The following is a 21569-nucleotide window of genomic DNA, read 5'->3' on the forward strand; positions in this document are numbered from 1 at the left end:
AAGCTTGAAATAAAGTAGCAGAGGCAGTGACATGGTGAGTTAAGGCCTCCAGAGCGCTCATATTGGGGTCCTGGTAGACCTGCAGCCAATATGTAAGCACATATGGGCCTTTCCTCAGGGGGTCTCAGCAGCAGACAGGCTTCCACACCAAGGAGTATATGCTGGGCTACATGTGAGGAGACACCAGCACATGAAGCTCAAGGGCTTTCATCTCTTTTTCATAATTCTTCTTTGTGTGCTTAAAAAATTTCTCAGTACACTTAATCATGCTGAAAAGTGTCCCTAAGATCTGATTAGATAGCTAGAGATGTTAACATGTTTGAAATAAGCTAAACTAAATAAGGCTTAAAAAATTCAAGGTCAAACAAACACGTTTACAATTATTGATGAGGGGAGGAGTCAAGATGGCAGAAGAGGAGGGTGTGTAGTTTGTCTCGCCTCACAAATACATCTATCAAGAATAGATGTCTACAAAAGGGACAATTCTCAGAAAGGGCCTGCTGAACATAAGTGGAAGATTTCGGAAACCTAAAAGGACAAGAAAAATACCTTCACAACAGGCAAGATGAAAGAAAGAAAGAAAAAAAAAAAAAGGAATAAAAAAGATGAAGACCCTGGCAAAGTTTGTGGAAGAAGCCCTAGCACCATAGAAGCAACGCATTGTTATTGAGTGGCATGCAAGGGGCATGGCGGCCATTAACCCACTTCCTCATCTGCCAGCTTCTGCCTCCATGGGAACTGGGAGGGATTCATTTCCAAAATACACACACAGCTCATGCAGCTCAGAATCAAAAACAAACAAACAACCCAATTAAAAAATGAACAGAAGACCTAAATAGACATTTCTCCAAAGAATACATTGTTGTTTAGTTGCTAAGTTATGTCCAACTCTTTCATGACCCCCATGGACTGTTGCCCACCAGGCTCCTCTATTCATAGGATTTTCAAGGCAAGAATGTTGGATGGCCAACAAACACATGCAAACATGTTTAAGATCATTAATTACTAGAGAAATGCAAATCAAAACTACAATGAGGTATTACCTCACATGGTCAGAATGGCCAGAATCAAAAAATCTATAAACAATAAATGCTGGAGACTATGTCAGGAAAACGGAACCCTCTTAAACTGTTAGTGGGAATGTAAGTTGGCATAGCCACTATGAAGAGCATCATGGACATTCCTTAAAAAAACAAAAACAGAACTACCATATGACCCAGCAATCCCACTCCTGGGCATATACCCAGAGAAAACTATGATTCAAAAAGATACACTCACCTAAATATTCACTGCAGCACTCTACCACAGCCTGGACATGGAAGTACTCTAAATGCCCATCAAAAGAGGCATGGATAAAGATGTGCTACATATATACAATGGAATATTACTCAGCCATAAACAAGTAAGAGAATTGTGTCATTTGCAGAGATGTGGGTGGATCTAAAGGTGGTTATACAGAGTGAAGTTAAGTTAGAAAGAGAAAAACAAATATTGTATATTAACCCACATAGATGTAATTTATAAAAGAGGGATAGCTGACCTTATTTGCAAAGCAGAAATAGGATACAGACTTAGAGAACAAATGTATGGACACCAAGGGTGAAAGCAGGTATAAATAGGGAGATTAGGATTGATATAAATTCACTATTGTGTATAAAATAGAAAACTAATAAGAGTCTACCGTGTAGCACAGGGAATTTGACTTGGTGCTCTGTGGTGATCTAAGTGGGAAGGAGATTCTAAAAAAAGGAGGGGCTGTATGTATCAGTATGGCTGATTCACTTTGCTATGCAGCAGAAACTGACCCAGCAGTGTAAAGCAAATATACGTCAACAAAAATAAATAAAATCATTGAAAAGATATAAAGACATTAAAAAGAAATGAACACACTGTTATTTATTGTTTTTGAATCAAAATACTTTATAGTTTATCTTTCTTTCCAAATATTTGTATTCCTGTGGAAATGTTTATTTATTGATAAGTAGAGAGACTTTGATACATATTTTCCAATCAGTCTCGGATATGCTGTGATATCAAATAACAAAGCCTGGGCACACTTGACCTTATTTAGCAATTACACTTTTTTAAGTTCCCATTAAAATCCTTCAGCTGGTAATAGCGTTGCCCTGTGAAGCATTGTTAATGAGATTCCAAAGACTGCTATACATCGTCTAGAGACTATAGATGCTACCCCCAAGGAAAGTATCTCCATTCAACTTATGAAGCAAGCAATTATGAGCCCCCAAAGATAAGAAACCACTTCCCTAAGGTGCAGATACTACTCCTCATCTCTTCTCCATTCTGGCCTCTAAACAAATGTCTTTACGTAAAAAGAGCAATAGTTAAAATAAATATCAAAGCAAACAATAGATGAGATATATCATAAAAGAGTATCCTATGGCCTGTTGAAGGAAGTGGATGTAAATTCTGTGGTGACAAGGTTTGGTCTTTTTTTAGCACCCATTTTCTCTGTCATCTGCCTCTCTGAGTCACTGCCCAGCAAGACTGTCCTAATTTGCTCTTCCTAACAATGGAAAGAACAGTCTTGATGTCTATCTCTTTTATAAATTGATCCATTTTTCCTAAAACCATACCCTATTTTTCTGATACTTGGCATTGTAACTTTAAATTTAGAAAATTATTTTAAGATGTTGAATGGATGGATAAACAGAACCCTTCACTATTACATATTTTTAACTGGAAAGATGTCTCCCACAAGCTGTTTTTGTAGAAATAATTAAAGACTAAGTTCCCAGCATAAGTCTCACATTCCTTAAGCTTAGCAATTGAAAGAAACTTCTATATGTATTCAATGACTTATAGTTCCCAAAATTACTTTCACCCTAGGTTTGTAAATGGATCTAGGTTCTTAGTCAAGACTAGGGTGCTGAAAGAATAATATCCAGGATTTGTTGAGCATTTACTGTGCAAAGTACATTCCAGCATTTAAGTTTATTTAATTCTCACAATGCTGTGGAAACTGAGGTACAGAGAATTTGAGTGCATAAATCAAGATGCTAAAGCCACCATGATAAACTACCTTAAAAATAGAATAATAAAATACAAAGGGAAGTTGTGGGGAAGCAAGAAGAAAGACACATGTCTTTAGCAGAAAGGGAGGAAATGTATGTTTAGAGAAACATATTAGTGATACTGACTTAGGGTACAAGCTAGATTCTAGAATGAAGAGATGGGTACTAAGTACGTGAAAACAGAATCACAAATTATATCAAAGTAATACCACTTTCTTCATAGAAAACCAGGAAATACAGGAATAAAGATTTTACAGGACACCACATGGCTTTGAAAAAGCTTATCCTAATATGTAAGTGGATAGATTGTAGAAATAAAACAACAGAGATGATTAAGAGAAAAAGCCACACCCAATGAGCCAGATGCAATTAATAACTGCACTCAAAGAGATCTCTGGGTAAGTTAAAGTTGGACAATGATGATAGCAGCTTTCAGCAAACCTTTGTCCTTCATGCTGATCACTCTAATATTAATATTCAGTTGGAGAAATCAAAAGGCATAAAAGTAAAATCTGCAATTCACACAAAGCGAGGGGCTCCCATAAAAAGAAAGTCAGAATGAATATTTGAAAAAGTCCTTTAAATACCAGGCAAGGATAAAGGGCTGATACTAATGAAATGTAAATGCAAATTGTAACGCAAAGTTATAAAATAACCTTAAAAAGGTGTTTCATTCATGTACAAAAGTTGGATAGCTACTAGAAGAATTTTAAAGATTCATATAAATTAAATACAATTGAATAAAATTCAAAGAGAACCCACCCTCTGATCACATTGTCAGAAAAGATGAAACACACAGTGTCCTAGAAAAAGGCAAGGGATTCTGTCTTCAGTTCTAAGCAATACTTTTTGAGAGCAACATAATCAAGGTGGACGAGTTCAAAGATTGAAACTTGAAAGGAGTGGAGTCTAGAAACCACGGAGAGAGAAACTGGAGTTATCACCAGGACAGAATAATTCAGGGACTGGTATTCCTATCAACCTTTACACAGACCAGAGTCCCAGTGGTAGACAGCTTTGTAATCAATCTGGCTCCAGGGTAATTTTAACACAGTCATTAACCTAGTGGGCCTCACACTTTCCTCTTAATTCTACAATTCCACAACTCTCTTTCACTGTTTACCCCCAATCCTGTGTCCAGATTTAAACTGGCCTTTTATCTCTGCAACACCTCTTTTAACATTTCTTAGATTCTAGTGACTCAGAATCTTCATCTTACCCCTAAATGATTCTTTTCTTGAAAATATATTCAAATATGTAATTCCTAGGTTTAAAACATTAAAAAAAAGCCCACTAAGATGAAGCTAAATTTAATATTTCTCTATAACTTTAACGTGCTAATTTACACTATGACTCTACAAGGTGAGAAGAAAGATGGTAGTGATAGCCTATTTTTTTTTTGTCTTACAGACTTACTTGATGATAGATGCAATCTTTCCTTTGCACTCCTCAATTATGTAGCATGGCTAATGTTCCGTAGAACACACTTTGAGAAATACTGCTCTACGGAATTCTACAAGTTAATGCGTTTCTTTTTTCTGTAAACTTCCTTCTCCTAGTTTTTGTGAGGATAGCCTTTTCCCGAGGTTCTGGACTAGCGTCTTTCAACTTAGACAAACCTTCTGCATGTATATCTTCATCCTGTCTTCAAAGTTTTTGTTCTCTATGCTCCACTCCTCTCCACCACCACTGCCGGCCTTCGGTTTGTTTCAGATACTTGCTCCACTCTCAAAATTCCACTTGTACCTCTCTAAAATTGATTCTCAAATATTTAGTTCCTTCTGAAGTGGCAGCATAGTGGTTTGGTTCAACAAAACAATGGTGAAGGAGGATAAAATTCAGGTCTACTTATTAGCTATATGACCTTGGGTTTTAGTAGTATTTGCTCAACAAATTTGGAAAATTTAGTTAGGTTTCAGGAAAAATGCCTCAAATATTTTTTATAAACTATTATTTTCTTTCCTGCTTCAAGTTCTTTTCTAAACCCAGGGCTATCGTCACTGCTGAGCACTATAAATTTCCCCAGCAGCTCAAACTTCAGATATTTAAGGACTTCCGAACCCACTTCACTGAACTCTACACATCAACATTTCTTCATTTTCCTATTGTAAATAACAGTACTGCCACTTGCTTAATCACTACGGCTCAAAACTCAGTACTTGCTTTTTTTTTTTTTAATACCACACTCAAGAATTTGTTAGTTTCTGTCAAATTTTCTTCCCCACTTCACCCTAATCTCATTTCTCCCCCTCACCATCATGAGCACTTTAGTTCAGTGGAATCACTGAACACCTAGGTGGTGGCATTCATCTGCTTAACTATTCTTTCTGGAATTTACGGCACTTGAATGCAACTGTCACAGCATTTTCTAAAATTCTCTTCTTACCTATGGGTCTTCTTTCAAACTGATATTTAAGGTAAAATCTGTTCTCTCTTGAATGAAAACTTGATATTTTATTGTCTACTATTCTGAAATTTAAAAACTGCTTTGGTTCTGCAGTTAGATTAAATTTCTTCTTTCATATTCTACTTTGTGGTACTTCTGGTAGTGTGCCTAGTATTAGAGATTTGGGCAAGTATGCAGTTCTTCCAATAGACTATGACCACTGAACACAAAGTCTCCCCTGGTGGTTCAGTCGGTAAAGAGTCTGCCTGCAATGCTGGAGACCTGGGTTCAGCCCCTGGGTCAGGAAGATCCCCTGGAGAAGGAAATGGCAACCCACTCCAGTATTCTTGCCTGGCAAATTCCATGGACAGAGGAGCCTGGTGGGCTATAGTCCATGGGGTCACAAAGAGTCAGACATTATTGAGTGTAACACTTGACACCTGGCTGAATACAAACACAAGGTAATACATTTACATCCTCTTTATAACTTTCCATAGTGGTTGGGAAATAAATGACATGACTATTTGTGAGTTTTTAAATATACTTTCATGACTTGACTCATATAATATATAGCCGCTTTCTCTTTTGCTGGTCATTTTCCCCTTAAGTGATGATTTTCTTTTTAGAACTCCTATAATACCCTATCTAGCCAATAAGACACATAGATAGATACACACTTGTTATCTGAGTGCAGATCTAAACTTTCCAATCAGTCTATAATTTCATAAAAGCATGATTTATCTACAATACTTTCTCCCAAGTTAAGCAATTTTCAAGAAGCTCCTGAATAAACAAAGCGGTATATTTTATTAGAAAATTCAACACATTCAACATTACTTATTCCTATATAATTGCACAGATTTCTAGAAGTTATTATTATATGTTCAGGAACCACTGAGCACAAGGTGAAGTTTTAGAGCAAAAACAATCAATATACAACATTAGAAATAAAAATCCTAATGGGTTTTCTCTGCTCACTGTGTTAAATCCCCTATTACACATTCTGTTGGGAGTGATTCTTTTTTAAAACCTAAACATGCTCTAAGCCCTTCAACAAACTTAAACCAAGACTAAAGCCCTTATCTTGGGCTTTAGGCCTTTTTCTTGGCCCATAAGCCTTATAGGATCTGAACTCTGTGTCTCTCCCACTTCACCAGCTTCTGTTTTGCTATATACTGTACTCAGTGTTTAGCATACCAGTGGGTCAGAGTAACCAGTTAATGAATAATGACTGGAAAATTATTTTTTAAGTGAAAATTAAATTTTATAATTGCTTATATTTCTAAAAAAATTTATATTCTTGTGGAGTACCTCTGATATTCAACTTATCCCTTCTCACATTTAAAATCATGTTTGGAGAACTCTATTTTTCTCCTTCACCCCCTTTTTCCATCTGTAAAACTGCAGAATTTCTTCTCAGCTAGTGGCTACATCTCAGGGAGGTGGAAAACATTAACAAGGTCATATTTTAAAATGCTCAAGACTTCTCTGGATGAAAGATGTTACTAAGTATAAAGTATAATTACCATTTCTGATAGGATTACATTCTGGATGGGAAAGTATAAATGGGAGTCCCTAGAGGAAGAAGAACACTAATGGTTTAAGTGAGATGCTGAAGCGTAAGGATAAACTAATTTAAGTCAAAGCTCCAGAGTTAAAAAGAAAGTAATTTTAACTGGATTAAATAATGCCACCCATTGCAAAAGAACAGCCTGCCATTTACATAAGACATAATTTAAAGTGGATTTTCTGGAACTCTATGTAATGTGCAGTTATCTCATTTTATAAGCTGGGGCTGGAATCAAAGATTGCAATACACTGTGATGGAATGAAGAACAACACACCAAGATGATTATGATATTTAATCACATTTCTTCTTGTGATAATCTCACATACTAAACAACTCTAAATAATTTATTTAATGTAAAATTAGTGGAATTAAAAACTAAGCATTTGAGAATATCACAAGAACTTGAATGTGTGTAACCTCTTTTCATTCTGTAAGGTCAGTGACCCACTATTTTTTTCACTTTTTGCTTCAGCTTTTTGCTAAGTGCCTAGTATATAGCACTGAAGCTCAGTAAATGCCTTTTTAAAAACAAATCATGAATTTTACAATCATTAATACTTTATAATGTCACATAGCGGAATAAGTTTTGATACAACTGTCTCAAAGAATGAGTCAGAAACCAAACAGAGAAAACTAGTACAGTTCAGTTCAGTCGCTCAGTCTCTGTCCGATTCTTCGCGACTCCATGGACTTCAGCATGCCAGGCTTCCCTGTCCATCACCAACTCCAGAAGCCTACACAACTCATGTCCATCACATTGGTGATGCCATCCAACCATCTCATCTTCTGTTGTCCCCTTCTCCAGTCTTCAATCTTTCTCAGCATCAAGGTCTTTCCAATGAGTCAGTTCTTCGCATCAGGTGGCCAAAGCATTTGAGTTTCAGCTTCAACATCAGTCCTTCCAATGAACACCCAGGACTGATCTCCTTTAGGATGGACTGGTTGGATCTCCTTGCAGTCCAAGGGACTCTCAAGAGTCGTCTCCAACACCACAGTTCAAAACCAACAATTCTTCAGTGCTCAGCTTTCTTCATAGTCCAAATCTCACATCCATACATGACTGCTGGAAAAACCACAGCTTTGACTGGATGGACCTTTGCTGACAAAGTAATGTCTCTGCTTTTTAATATGCTGTCTAAGTTGGTCACAGCTTTTCTTCCAAGGAGCAAGCATCTTTTAATTTCATTAAAATTAAAATAGAACACTAAAATGGGTAATATTCTTCTCTATGGTTCCTAATCCCGAATGGTGGGAAGTGCCTTGAATAGTTTTTTGTTGTTCAGTCATTAAGTCATGTCCAACTGCTTGCAACTCCATGGGCTGCAGCATGCCAGGCTTCCCTGTCCTTTACCATCTGCCATAGTTTGCTCAAACTCATGTCCATTGAGTCAGTGATGCTATCCAACCATCTCATCCTCTGTTGTCCCCTTCCTCCTCCTGACCTTGTCAATCTTTCCTAGTATCAGGTTCTTTTCCAATGAGTTAGCTCGTTGCATCAGGTGGCCAAAGTATTGGGGCTTCAGCTTCAGCATCAGTCCTTCCAATGAATATTCAGGGTTGATTTCCTTTAGGATTGACTGGTCTGATTGCCTTGCTGTCTAAGAGACTCTCAAGAATCTTCTCCAGCACCAAAGTTTGAAAGCAGCAGTTCTTTGGTGCTCATCACTCTTTATGGTCTAACTCTAGTATTTAGTAATTTTAAATATTACTCCCTAGCTAAGAGATAAGGGTATAGATCAGATTGATTTACTCTAGTCTTGTAATCACTCCTGGCTTTCATGTGGCAGAAATTTCTCTGTGGTTAAGTGATGCACATAACAGAATAACTTGAGATTAGTAAATGAGGTTCCATGCTAATAGTATAGACCATCTCAGGAAGAACTCATACAGAAGCTTTGTGAGTTTACAAAGAGAATACTAGCTCAAATTCAGAGACACAGTAATATACCGTACACATAACCACTATATGCTACAATTATTAGGCCAGTTTCTAGAGAATTCAGAAATGGACAGAAAACAGTTGATAGTGTTTTCTTGGAAACATCTCTGTCATTAACACTTCTTGCATAGGGTCTTCTGTTGTCTCACTGAGCTTTTGGATGTTCCCCCCTATTTTTTTAAACCAATTTTCAAATAATATCAAATACTTTTTGACTTAAAATATTATTACAACTTATTTTTTAACTCACTTCACTGTAGTCTTCTACCCTGAATCTTTGCCAATTTTTGTTTTTGAATATGTCTTTCTACTTCTATAGAAACTGGCTCATGAGAATTTTTATTTTTCACATATAAAACTATAAGAGTCATTCAGGAATTTGTATTTTCTCCTGAAACTGGTTATAAGCTTTTCAATATTCAGGTTATCTTTGTAGTTAGTCTTCAATTGGTCACTGAATATATAATAAGTATAATATATATTTAATGATTTGCATGCTAAGTTACTTCAGTAGTGCCCAACTCTTTGTGACCCTAAGGACCAAAGCTTGCCAAACTTCTCTGTCCATTAAATTCTTCAGGCAACAATCCAGGAGTGGGTTGCCATGCCTTCCTCCAGGGGATCTTCCTGACCAAGGGATCAAATCCATGCCTCTTAAGTCTCCAGCACTGGCAGGTGGGTTCTTTATCTTGTCAAGTAAGTATAATGTGACCACATCATGCATAATATATTTTCTACTTACTTCTTCTTTATATATGTCATCAGTATATTTAAAAAGGCACTGTAAATTTTCAATAGCACAGGGTAGAAGAGATGATCATGTGGTAGGTGTCTGGATTAGAAATGAAATGTAGAATACATACTGTTTTAAAGTCATAATCATCTGCGTGGTTCAGAAACTATTTTGTGAATTATAAAAGATATATATATAGATAGATAGATATAGATATACACACTCAATATTTGAAGAAGTAGAATACTCGAGAGTAACATAAGCCAATTAGAAAATGAATACCATACTTAAAACCTGCAGATGTAACACAAACTTTTAGCATTAGGGGACTATCAGAAGTTATCAACTATCTTAACAAAGAAGTTGGACTTTCTGATGCTCTTCTAAATAGATTCCAAGTATATCTGTTTCATATTAATGTACATATTCTTTACCAGACTTCACAATATGCTATTTAATATCAAGCTGAAGAAAGATGATGTGACTAGTTCTTTCTTGCCAAATACTGGAAAATTTAATTAAATAGACATTTGACTTCAAGTTGAAAACGAAATAAACTTTATCCTTTTAACTTTATTGACTGACCAAAGTAACACAAAAACATCAGTACTTCATCTGCAATAAGAACTCATATTCGATGAACTTTGTCTCTGTCAAGGATGTGATTACTAATGGAGGTGGTGGAGCCAGACTTAAAATCAAATTACTATGATGTGACAGCTTAATCTCAGACTTAACATAATCTTTATTCTACCACTTTGAAACTTCTTGGTGATTTAATAACACTCAATTTAAGGGTATAACATTATAAGCTTTAGGCATGCCAGTTAGAATTCTGGCATGCTAAATTGTTGGTTTGTCTAAAACTCTCATAAAATGGAATAAATTTTGCTTGGCGCTAAAGTGATCCATATCCTTTGAAGCTTGAAAAGAGTGAACGTGACAGTTTAAAGGTTAATCTGGTTATTTTGTGTAAGAAACTAAATAGCAGTGGCAATATTGAGTTAAAGTATGATAATAGAAGAGCATAAGACAAAAGCATACGCTTTCTGTTATTATTCTAATCTTTTCACAAAAGTGAAGATCATTAAACCTCACAAAAGTAACAGTGAAAGAAAAATTGTCCTTAACTTTAAGTATTTTCATTCACGGATCCTGGCATTTTTCCCTGGGTTCTAATTACTATCACACTGGGAAGCTTTCTAAAAATGAAATTATATAATAGTTAAGGAAGGTGAAGAAATCACAAAGGAGCAAAAGGACTGGAGCGTGTTAATTTTCAAGATAAGAACTCACATTTTCCCACGAGCAGTCAAGAATACACTAAAGCTACTTGCAACGTGTCTGTGGAAGGATTAGGATCATTGAATTCCTCAAAGTATAAGAAATTTAACAAAATAAAATAATAATTATGAGATTGAGTTGGTGAGAGTGCTTCAAAATTGAAAGAAATATTGATAAGTCAAAAGGAAGAACTTAGTAAAGAAGGAAATAGTAGATGGTCACAACTACCGTGGAGATATTGAAAAGCAAGCTCTGAGAAAATAAAATTTGACTCAAAGGAAAGTTTCACATGGTTTTTGATAAAATACTATCAGTAAATCAGTGGAGGAAAAATATGGAGGGGAAATAGCTACTAACTGCTTAAGGAATATCATTAAGGTTAAAAAACAAACAAACAAAAAAACAAACTTCCAGCCCTCCTGACACTACAGAAATTAGTTCATTTGTGTCATAGCCCTTCTGTTTTCTGAGTAGCTCAAAGTTACTTTGGTTCTTCCATCATAGTATTTTGATTAAGTGAGCTGTACTAGCTATGACAGATGTTATGTGATACTTCCAAAGTTTATTTAATAAAAATATTCCAAGTTCAGTGACAATACTGGTTCACAAAACACATGCCACAAATATTAACAAAGGCTAAGAATTGTAGTGGTATTGGGTCAATCACTTTGGTGGAGAATTATAAAGATCATAAGTTCAGTCCCATTCAGTTTGACTCTATATATTGAACCATTAACTTCAGTCAGCAAACAGGTTTTCTTATTCACGTAGCAAGTGCCTCACTGCTATTTCAAAGTAATATAAAACAAATGATTCTTAGTAGATTAACCAAGATCATCTTACTGGTAAAGATTTAAACATTATTCACCTTTTTACATATGAAGCAAAATGAAAATTTTCATCAATAGGAGAATGACTCAATACATGGTCTACATAAACCCATGAACTATTATAAAGCCACTAAAAAAGAACCAAATTATACCAGCTGACTCTGGCTAACTTCACAAAATATCATAAATGAAAAAAGAAGGATGCATATGCGATATGATCTCATTTTTGTAAAGACATACACACATACCTAGACACCCACGTATATAAATCTCTATTCATGTAAAAATCTCCAAAGGATTCCTGAGTACAAGAACTATCAAAAACATACACTGAATTATAAGTTTATATGTGTGTGCCTATATATATATATGTATATATACACATATATGTATTTATATATGCACATACATAAATACATATATATGTATGCTATATATATATAAAAATTCCATCCTTGTAAAATCACATGTGTATATATCAATGTATAAAGCAACACCTAAAATAATGGTTGGTACCAAAGATAGTTGAATTTACCTCCAGTTATAGAAACTCAAGTAAACTTTACTTTCATCTTCATTTATATATTTGTAATATTTTTATTATTTGATCACTTATTCTTTATTTATGTAATCAGAAAAAAAGACACTTTGCTGTAGAAGAAAAAGGTAAGCAGACTGGTTTCAATTTAATCCATCAATCTGAAATCAGCCATGGACTGCCCATTTTCTCCTAGATAATATGAGCACTCTATGACAGTTGATATTTGATAAACAAGTATATTTGGTCATAAGCAATAAACAATAGAGCTTGACATATATTCTTGAAGTATATTGTTGAAGTATATTCTATACTGAACTATATTCTTTTTAAAATAAAATCATGCACTTTAATTAAAAAAAATAAAGAAAAAACTTGTGGAAGGCTGAATAATGCCCTCTTTCTCAACTGTCCATACCATAATCCCTTGAGCCTGTGCATGTTTTAATTTTCATTGCAAAATGAACTTTTACAGGTGTGATTAAGTTAAGGATTTTGAGATGAGAAGACAATCCTGAATCATCCAGGTGAGCCTATAATGGGTCCTTATGAAAGAGAAACAAGAGGGTCAGTGTCAGAGAAGAGACCTGAGGACAGAAGCAGAGGGTGGAGTGATGTGCTCTGAAGATGGAGGAAGGGGCCACAAGGCATAGAATTCAGGCAGCCTTTAGAAGCTGGAAAAGTCAAGGGAATGGACTCCTCTAATAGAAATGGATTCTATCAATAACCTTATTTTAGACTTCTGACTTTCACATCTGTAAGGGAATAAAATTATCACCATGTTGCAATATAGCGGCAGTAGAAAACTAGTGCAAGTGTTTAACAATTATTAACAGAAACAAAGCATTATAAATCAGATTCAGTTCAGAGAAAGACTTGCAAGATTTTTAAAATGGGAATTATACTACATAAATTTTTAAAAAAGCTCTAAGCATAAAATGATATAGCGTAAGTGACAGTGATCACCCTACTCACTAACGAGTTTCTCTCTTGTACCCCTTGTACTAACACAGGCTCCTAAAGAAGATTCCTACCTCCTGATGGAAATTGTTTTCATGTTAAGCTAACTTCAGCAAACATGACTCTAATTTTTGGGTATCGCCCTAAAGAATAGTAAAACATTTTGCAAAAGATAGCTGATAAGAATTCCCAGATAGGAAGCTATTTTTACCAGCCTTTAATAAAATGAACAGAATTGCATGAGTCAAAGGGACCTGTATTCAAATCCCCATCCCTTCTTTCCACCCATCTAGTAAGCATGAGAACTTGGACAAAATAAGGACTAAGAATATTTTCCTGTGTTCCTAATTTTTTTAATGGGAACTATATCGCAAAGAGTCGGACACGTCTGAACTGATTCTACATAAATAAACAAACTGCTATAGGAAAAAATTGTTACCAAAAGCAAGTTGTGTGCCTGACGGACAGTGAAACCAAACAATACCAGAATGTCAGAGTCTGGAACAGAGAAGGAGATGGGTGGCTCATGCCTTAAAAAAAACAGAGTTCCCGAAAGCTTTAGCAAAGCCCTTTTCTAGGAAAGGTGAGAGAGGGGAGTGGTTAGTTGTTGCAAACTTCTTGGTGTCAGATCCTTTGTTCTTTTTTTTTTTTTTTTGGAAGCAACCTAGATGCCCATCAGCAGACGAATGGATAAGGAAGCTGTGGTACATATACACCATGGAATATTACTCTGCCATTAGATCCTTTGTTCTTGAAGTCAGTAATGATGTTTCTGTAAATCTCTACCGTTTGTGCATGCATGCTAAGTCACTTCAGTCGTGTCCAACTCCTTTGTGATTCCATGGATTTTAGCCTGCCAGGCTCCTCTATCCATGGGATTCTCTAAGCTGGAATACTGGAGTGGGCTGCATGCCCTTCTCCAGGGGATCTTCCCAACCCAAGGAGGAACCCCTGTCTCATGTCTCCTGCAATGGCAGGCGGGTTATTTACCACTAGCACCACCTGGGAAGCCCCAAATCTTTACCAAACAGAAGTTTTCCCTGCCCTGTCAAGAAAGGATTAGGTCCTGAGGCAATACTTTCACCTTCTAGGGACTCGGTCCTGGCTAAGAGGAGGCAGATTTGAATCGGCAGCTTCCTCAGGCCACCAAAATGGCTGGGGAGGGCGGGACGGCAGTTCCCACAAACTGCAGCCCAGGCAGACTGCCGCTGCTGTTAGGTCACAGAGACAGGGATGGGGAAGATGTTCACCGCTGCCTCAATGAGGGCTCCAGAGCCCCGAACACAGCCCCCAGTTTGTCCCCTGAACCCCCAGCTCACATGCTGGTTCAAGGCTGGGTGAGCGCGAGGGCCCCAGGGAGAAGGATGGGATCCATCTCCTACCTCACTCTCCACTAAGGCCACCATTTCACCAACCTTTGGCCAAAAGCCTCTTCCTAAGCGACACTCCTTGGCAGATGGCTGCTTGTGGGCAGGGTCCACTGCGGTGCTGACCAGAGGCTCAGCATGACCACTAAGGGTCCCTTATTAACGGCTGGTTGCTTGTGAGAGGGCCCTCTGTGGTGCAGACCAATGGCCAAGTGGGACGTGTTGCCTGGTAACAGGGTGAGAGCTAATGGCACATAGAAGCAACTGCATGCTAAAGGCTGCCATTGGCCTTGCTGTTAGGACATGTTCCCGTATACAAAGTATTTAGCATAGTGTCAACACTTGGTACTTGCTCAGAGAACAATCTCTACTATTCGGGAGAAATATTTCATTTTTCTCTAGCAATTTCTCCCTTTTATATTTTAATTTGGACAAAGAGAAAGAAAATCAAGTAGAAGAGTTACAAGCTATTTTTATTAAACACTCCACAGTGTTCTTTCTCAATCAATTGTTTCCTGGACCATCAGCTTCTAAGTCACTCCAGTTTCCACTCCAATCAGAGAATGATCTGCTAAATGTTTCAGAACTATTTGCATCAAATAGTTACCTAGCAACCATCATTAATGTAAAATTAGATTTCAGTTTCTGTTAAAGTATACAGTATATACTGAAATAATTCAAAGATAGATGAATACTAGTCCATATTAGAATTTTAACTCTTAAAAACACTCTCAGGGAGAATATCTCAAGAGCCCAAATCAGGAAAGTACAATACTATTTATAGCTTGGGGCTTCCCTGGTGGGTCAGCAGTAAAGAATGATGTGGGTACAATCCCTAGTTCTGAAATATCCCCTGAAGAAGGAAATGGCAACCCACCCTGGTATTCTTGCTTGGAAAATCCCATGGACAGAGAAGACCTTTGTGGGCCTCAGTCCATGGGGTCACAAAGAGTAGGACACAACTTAGCAACTAAAGAACAACAACAATTCAGAATTTTATTATTTATTTAGTGTTTTCAACAATAGGCTAAGCTCTCTACCCATATTGTATGAAAGATTGAAATATTAATAGCAAATTTTTATCAAGCACTAATTACATGCCAGAAACTATTTTATTCTTTTGTGTGCATAGCTATTTGAAGAGTCAAAATAACTAATGTAAGTGCTTGCATTGAAAAGATAAATAACATTACAAAGCACTAGATTCATTTGAATATTTCTGGTAAACAGCGAGACTCTTCATCTATTTTTCATCAATGAGGCAGAAAAGATCCTTTCTGCCTTTCTAATACTTAAGTAAAATAAAATGGCCTTCATACATTGGTTCCTATTAGTTCTGAATCTTCAGCACTTTCAGAACCAATGACAAACGGGATTTTTAGTGAAGAGTTACTACCAGTGTTTAAGTTACTCCCTGATGATAAGGAAAAGGCATTTCAACATTTTAGAAAATATCATCTGACACTCCCAAGGAGCACAGCTGGTAAGATTCAATCAAGTAATATAACATCATAAAATCTTGAGTTTTGTGTTAGAATCAGTGCTAATCGCAAATGTAGGCAAATGTTGAAAAATGACGGAAGGACTGCTGGGTCCTTAAGACAAAGAATAGTTTAAGTTTTTCACTTTACACTTATCACTTATTCTTTAAAAGAGTAACACATACCACATGTTGCAGAGCAGTCACTTCATAATTTATGAGATCTGAGCTTGATATTTGAAACTCATTCAATATGAGTATTAGTCCTTGATAATCTCCGCAATATTCTTTTACTAAGCGAGCACTTTTCCTGGAATTAAGCCTTGATGAATTTGGATAAATAGCTCGATAAATAGGATAGAACAGATCAGGATAAACCCAGAACACAGCCATAAGAAAAGTTTGTTAGAATCTGATATACACAGGCAACTACCAGTTCAATCAGTGCTTGAGAAAACAGAATGAATACAGAAGGCAAAAAAAAAAAAAAAAAGCCCTGTTGCAGAAATAAATGCATTTTGTTTCCAACAAATTTGAATATGGTCTTCATCTGAATTTTTCCTTTTGTGTTGATAAACTTAACAACAATGAATTTTCTAAGAGTTAAGAATAGGAAAGAGAGCAAGACAAGGAAAACAACAGTATAGGAAAGCCTATGCTCTGCCTTTTGAGAGAGATTCATTCCTCTTTGCCTTTTGAGAGAGATTCATTCTTTTCTTGTCTCCATAATTACATTTGCTGGGTTTTGTTTCATTGTTTTTAACTGCAGACAGTTTTTAGAAACTATTAAATCTCAATGTAACTGAGCAGTGAATCTATTTCAAGCTACTTTAAAAACTAAAATGAGAAAGGATTTGCTACAGAAATTTGGATGTAAATTTGAAAGCTTCCAAAAGTAAATAGTTAGCCTATAGTGAACATAAAAGGCAATGACACACCCCACGTTCTCTAAAAATGTTCACTTATTGGCTTTCTTTAGGTAATTTTGAAATAAATTTATGAGACATGTTACAAGACTTGAAATCAAGCTGTATGCACAAAAGATTGCTCTTTCATGATATTGAGAAAGTTGGGTTTTTTGATGTTTCAGTATGCTATCCTAAATTGTATTATGAAGAAGGAAATGGAAACCCACCCCAATATTCTTGCCTGGAGAATCCCATGGACAGGGGAGCCTGGTGGGCTGCTGTCCATGGGGTCACACAGAATAGGACACGACTGAAGTGACTTAGCAGCAACTTGTATTAATTATAGGTTATATTGAAGGTAAAGAAACACAAAATAACCAAGTTATTCACATGAGGGCAATTTTGAATTTTGAAATCATCATGGAAGAATTTTAATCATTATGAATTAGAATGCCAAATATCAATTAAAGGGGATACATTTAAAACATATCTTTTAAAGAAGGCCTTAATCACTCCTTCTGTCTGTTACTGTTGTTCAGTTGCTCAGTCGTGTCTGACTCTTTGTGACCCCATGGTCTGCAACATGCCAGGCTTCCCTGAACTTTACTATCTTCCTGAGTTTGCGCAAACTCATGCTCACTGAATCAATGATGCTTCCAACCATCTCATCCTCTGTCATCCCCTTCTCTTACTAACCTCAGTGTTTCCCAACATCAGGGCTTTTTCCAATGAGTCCACTGTTCTCATCTGTTGGTCAAAGTATTGGAGTTTCATCTTCAGCATCAGTCCTTCCAATGAATATTTAGGGTTGATGTTCTTTAGGATTGACTGGTTTGATCTTCTTGTAGTTCAAGGGATTTTCAAGAGTCTTCTCCAACACCACAGTTCAAAAGCATCAATTCTTTGGCACTCAGCTTTCTTTATAGTTCAACTCGCATATTCATACATGACTACTGGAAAAACCATAGCTTTCAGTATATGGACATTTGCTGGCAAAGCTAATGTCTCTGCTTTTTAATACACTTGTCAAGGTTTGTCATAGCTTTTCTTCCAAGGAGGAAGCATCTTTGAATTTTATGGCTGCAGTCATGGCCTGCAGTGATTTGGGAGCCCAAGAAAATGAAGTCTGTCACTGTTTCCATTGCTTCCTCATGTATTTGCCATGAAGTGATGACTCATTGGAAAAGACCCTGATGCTGGGAGGGATTGGGGGCAGGAGGAGAAGGGGACGACAGAGGATGAGATGGCTGGATGGCATCACCGACTCGTGGACATGAGTTTGAGTAAACTCCGGGAGTTGGTGATGGACAGGGAAGCCTGGCGTGCTACAATTCATGGGGTTGCAAAGAGTCGGACACGACTGAGAGACTGAACTGATGGGACTGGAAGCCATGATCTTAGTTTTTCCTTAATGTTGAGTTTTAAGCAAACTTTTTCACTCTCCTCTTTCACTTTAATCAAGAGGCTCTAGTTCTTCTTCGCTTTCTGCCATAAGGGTGGCGTCATCTGCATATCTGAGGTTATTGATATTTCTCCTGGCAATCTTGATACCAGCTTAAGCTTCATCCAGTACAGCATTTCACATGATGTACTCTGCATTTAAGTTGAATAAGCAGGGTGCCATATACAGCCTTGACATACTCCTTTCCCAATGCTGAACCAGTCCCTTGTTCCAAGTTCAGTTCTAATGGTTGCTTCTTGTTCTGCATACAGTTTTCTCAGGAGGCAGGTAAGGTGGTCTGGTATTCCCATCTCTTTAAAAATTTTCCAGAGTCTATTGTGATCCACACAGTCAAAGTCTTTAGTGTAGTCAATGAAGCAGAAGTAGATGTTTTCCTAGAACCCCCTTGCTTTTTCTATGATCCAATGAATGTTAGCTATTTATTCTCTGGTTCCTCTGCCTTTACTAAATCCAGCTTGAACATCTCGAAGTTCTCGGTTCCAGAACTGTTGAAGCCTAGCTTGAAGGCTTTTGAGCATTACTTTGCTAGCATATAAAATGAGTGCAATTATACAGTAGTTTGAAAATTCTTTGGCATTGCCCTTACTTGGGATTGGAATGAAAACTGACCTTTTCCAGTCCTGTGGTCACTGCTGTGTTTTCCAAATTTGCTGACATATTGAGTGCAGCAGTTTCACTGCATCATCTTTTAGGATTTGAATAGTTCAGCTGGAATTTCATCACCTCCACTAGCTTTGTTCGTTGTGATGCTTCCTAAGGCCTGCTTGACTTCACACTCCAGGATGTCTGGCTCTAGGTGAATGCTCACATCATTGTGTTTATCCGGGTAATTAAGATCTTTTTTGTATAGTTCTTCTGTATATTCTTGCCATCTCTTCTTAATATCTTCTGCTTCTGTTAGGTCCATACCATTTCTGTCCTTTACTGTGTACATCTTTCCATGAAATGTTCCCTTGTTATCTCTAATTTTCTTGAAGAGATCTCTAGTCTTTCCTATTTTATTGTTTTCCAAGGCTACATAAAACTATTCTGAAATTTAAAGAAACAGAGTAGGATGAAGAAAAGGACAGCTCAATTTACAATTAAGAATAAATGAGTTATAACTATACAATCATACTATACAACTCTACTCTGAATAATTAGGATGTTTACAAAAAAAAAAAAAAAGTTCAGATTGCTTCATAGCTAATCACTAGTGTTATTAACCTAGAGTCAGTATGTGAAAACTCATATAATAAGGGCTGCACCTATATTTGTTGAGTGAAATAACTGAACATGGCCAGGATCCACCTGGAGATGCTGGGGGACACTGACACCTTCTTATCTATTGTTGGGCTTCCCTGGTGGCTCAGAGAGTAAAGAATCTTCTTGCAATGTGGGAGACCTGAGTTTGATCCCTTGTTGGGATCTTCCCTGGAGAAAGGAATGGGAAAACACTTCAGTAATCTCACCTGGAGAATCCCACAGACAGATTTGCCTGGTGGGCTACATGTAGTCCAAGGGGTCACAAAGTGTCAGCCATGACTGAGAGACTAACACTTTCACTATCTATTGCGATCTATGGAGGAAATGGGTCTGGAGGTGAATAAACAAGCACTAAGAAGTTAATATCAGTGAGAAACGCATGACTCTAAAGGACACAATGCACAAATCCATAGTAAGATTGGGAGTGATTCATGCAATTTCCAGCACCTTTCAGTTCAGTTCACTTGCTCAGGCGTGTCTGACCCTTTGCAACCCCATGGACTGCAGCACGCCAGGCCTCCCCGTCCATCGTCAACTCCCAGAGTTTACTCAAACTCATGTCCACTGAGTCGGTGATGCCATCCAACCATCTCATCCTCTGTCATCTCCTTCTCCTCCCGCTGTCAATCTTTCCCAGCACCAGGGTCTTTTCAAATGAGTCAGTTCTTTGCTTCAGGTGGCCAAAATATTGGAATTTCAGCTTCAGCACTAGTCCTTCCAATGAATATTCAGGACTGCTTTCCTCTAGCACGGACTGGCAGAATATCTCTGCTGTTCCAGGAAGGAGACTCTCAAGAGTCTTCTCAACACCACAATTCAAAAGCATCAATTATTTGGCTCTCAGCTTTCTTTATAGTCCAACTCTCATATCCATACATGACTACTGGACAAACCAGAGCTTTGACTAGACGGACCATTTTTGGCAAAGTAATATATCTGCTTTTTAATAAACTGTCTAGGTTGGTCATAACTTTCCATCCAAGGAGCAAGCGTCTTTTAATTTCATGGCTGCAGTCACCATCTGCAGTGATTTTGGAGCCCCTCCCCCCAAAAAAGTATAGTGTCACTGCTTCCACTGTTTCCCCATCTATTTGACATAAAGTGATGGGACCAGATGTTATGATCTTAGTTTTCTGAATGTTGAGTTTTAAGCAAACATTTTCACTCTCTTTCACTTTCACCAAGAGGCTCTTTAGTTTTTCTTCACTTTCTGCCCTAAGGGTGGTATCATCTCATTTTCTGAGGTTATTGATATTTCTCATGGCAATCTTGATTCAAGCTTGTGGTTCATCCCATCTGGCATTTCTCATGATGTACTCTGCATTTATATTAAATAAGCAGGGCGACAATATACAGCCTTGTCATACTCCTTTCTTTGATTAGGAACCAGTCTGTTCCATGTCCAGTTCTAACTGTTGCTTCTTGACCTGCATACAGATTTCTCAGGAGGCAGGCAGGTGGTCTGGTATTCCCATCTCTTTCAGAGTTTTCCACAGTTTGTTGTGATCCACACAGTCAAAGAATTTGGCATAGTCAATAAGCAGAAGTAGATGGTTTTCTGGGACTTTCTTGCTTTTTCCAGCAAGATGATCCAGCAGGTGCTGGCAATATAATCTCTGCTTCCTCTGCCTTTTATAAATCCAGTCTGAACATCTGGAAGTTCACGATTCACGTACTGTTGAAGCCTGACTTGGAGAATTTTCGGCATTACTTTGCTAGCGTGTGAGATGAGTACAATTGTGCAGTAGTTTGAGAATTCTTTGGCATTGCCTTTCTTTGGGATTGGAATGAAAACTGACCTTTTTCATTCCTGTGACCACTGTTGAGTTTTCCAA

At 37.3% G+C, this 21569-nt stretch overlaps 1 protein-coding gene across 12 annotated transcripts in view; it reads right to left on the reverse strand.

The window, feature by feature from the left end:
• ADGRL3 (adhesion G protein-coupled receptor L3) overlaps nucleotides 1-21569 on the reverse strand; it is a 923733-nt gene that overhangs the window by 343043 nt on the left and 559121 nt on the right. The gene's annotated exons all lie outside the window — the stretch shown is intronic.

This window comes from Cervus elaphus, chromosome 6 (genome assembly GCF_910594005.1).
Source record: "Cervus elaphus chromosome 6, mCerEla1.1, whole genome shotgun sequence".
NCBI lineage: Eukaryota > Metazoa > Chordata > Mammalia > Artiodactyla > Cervidae > Cervus > Cervus elaphus.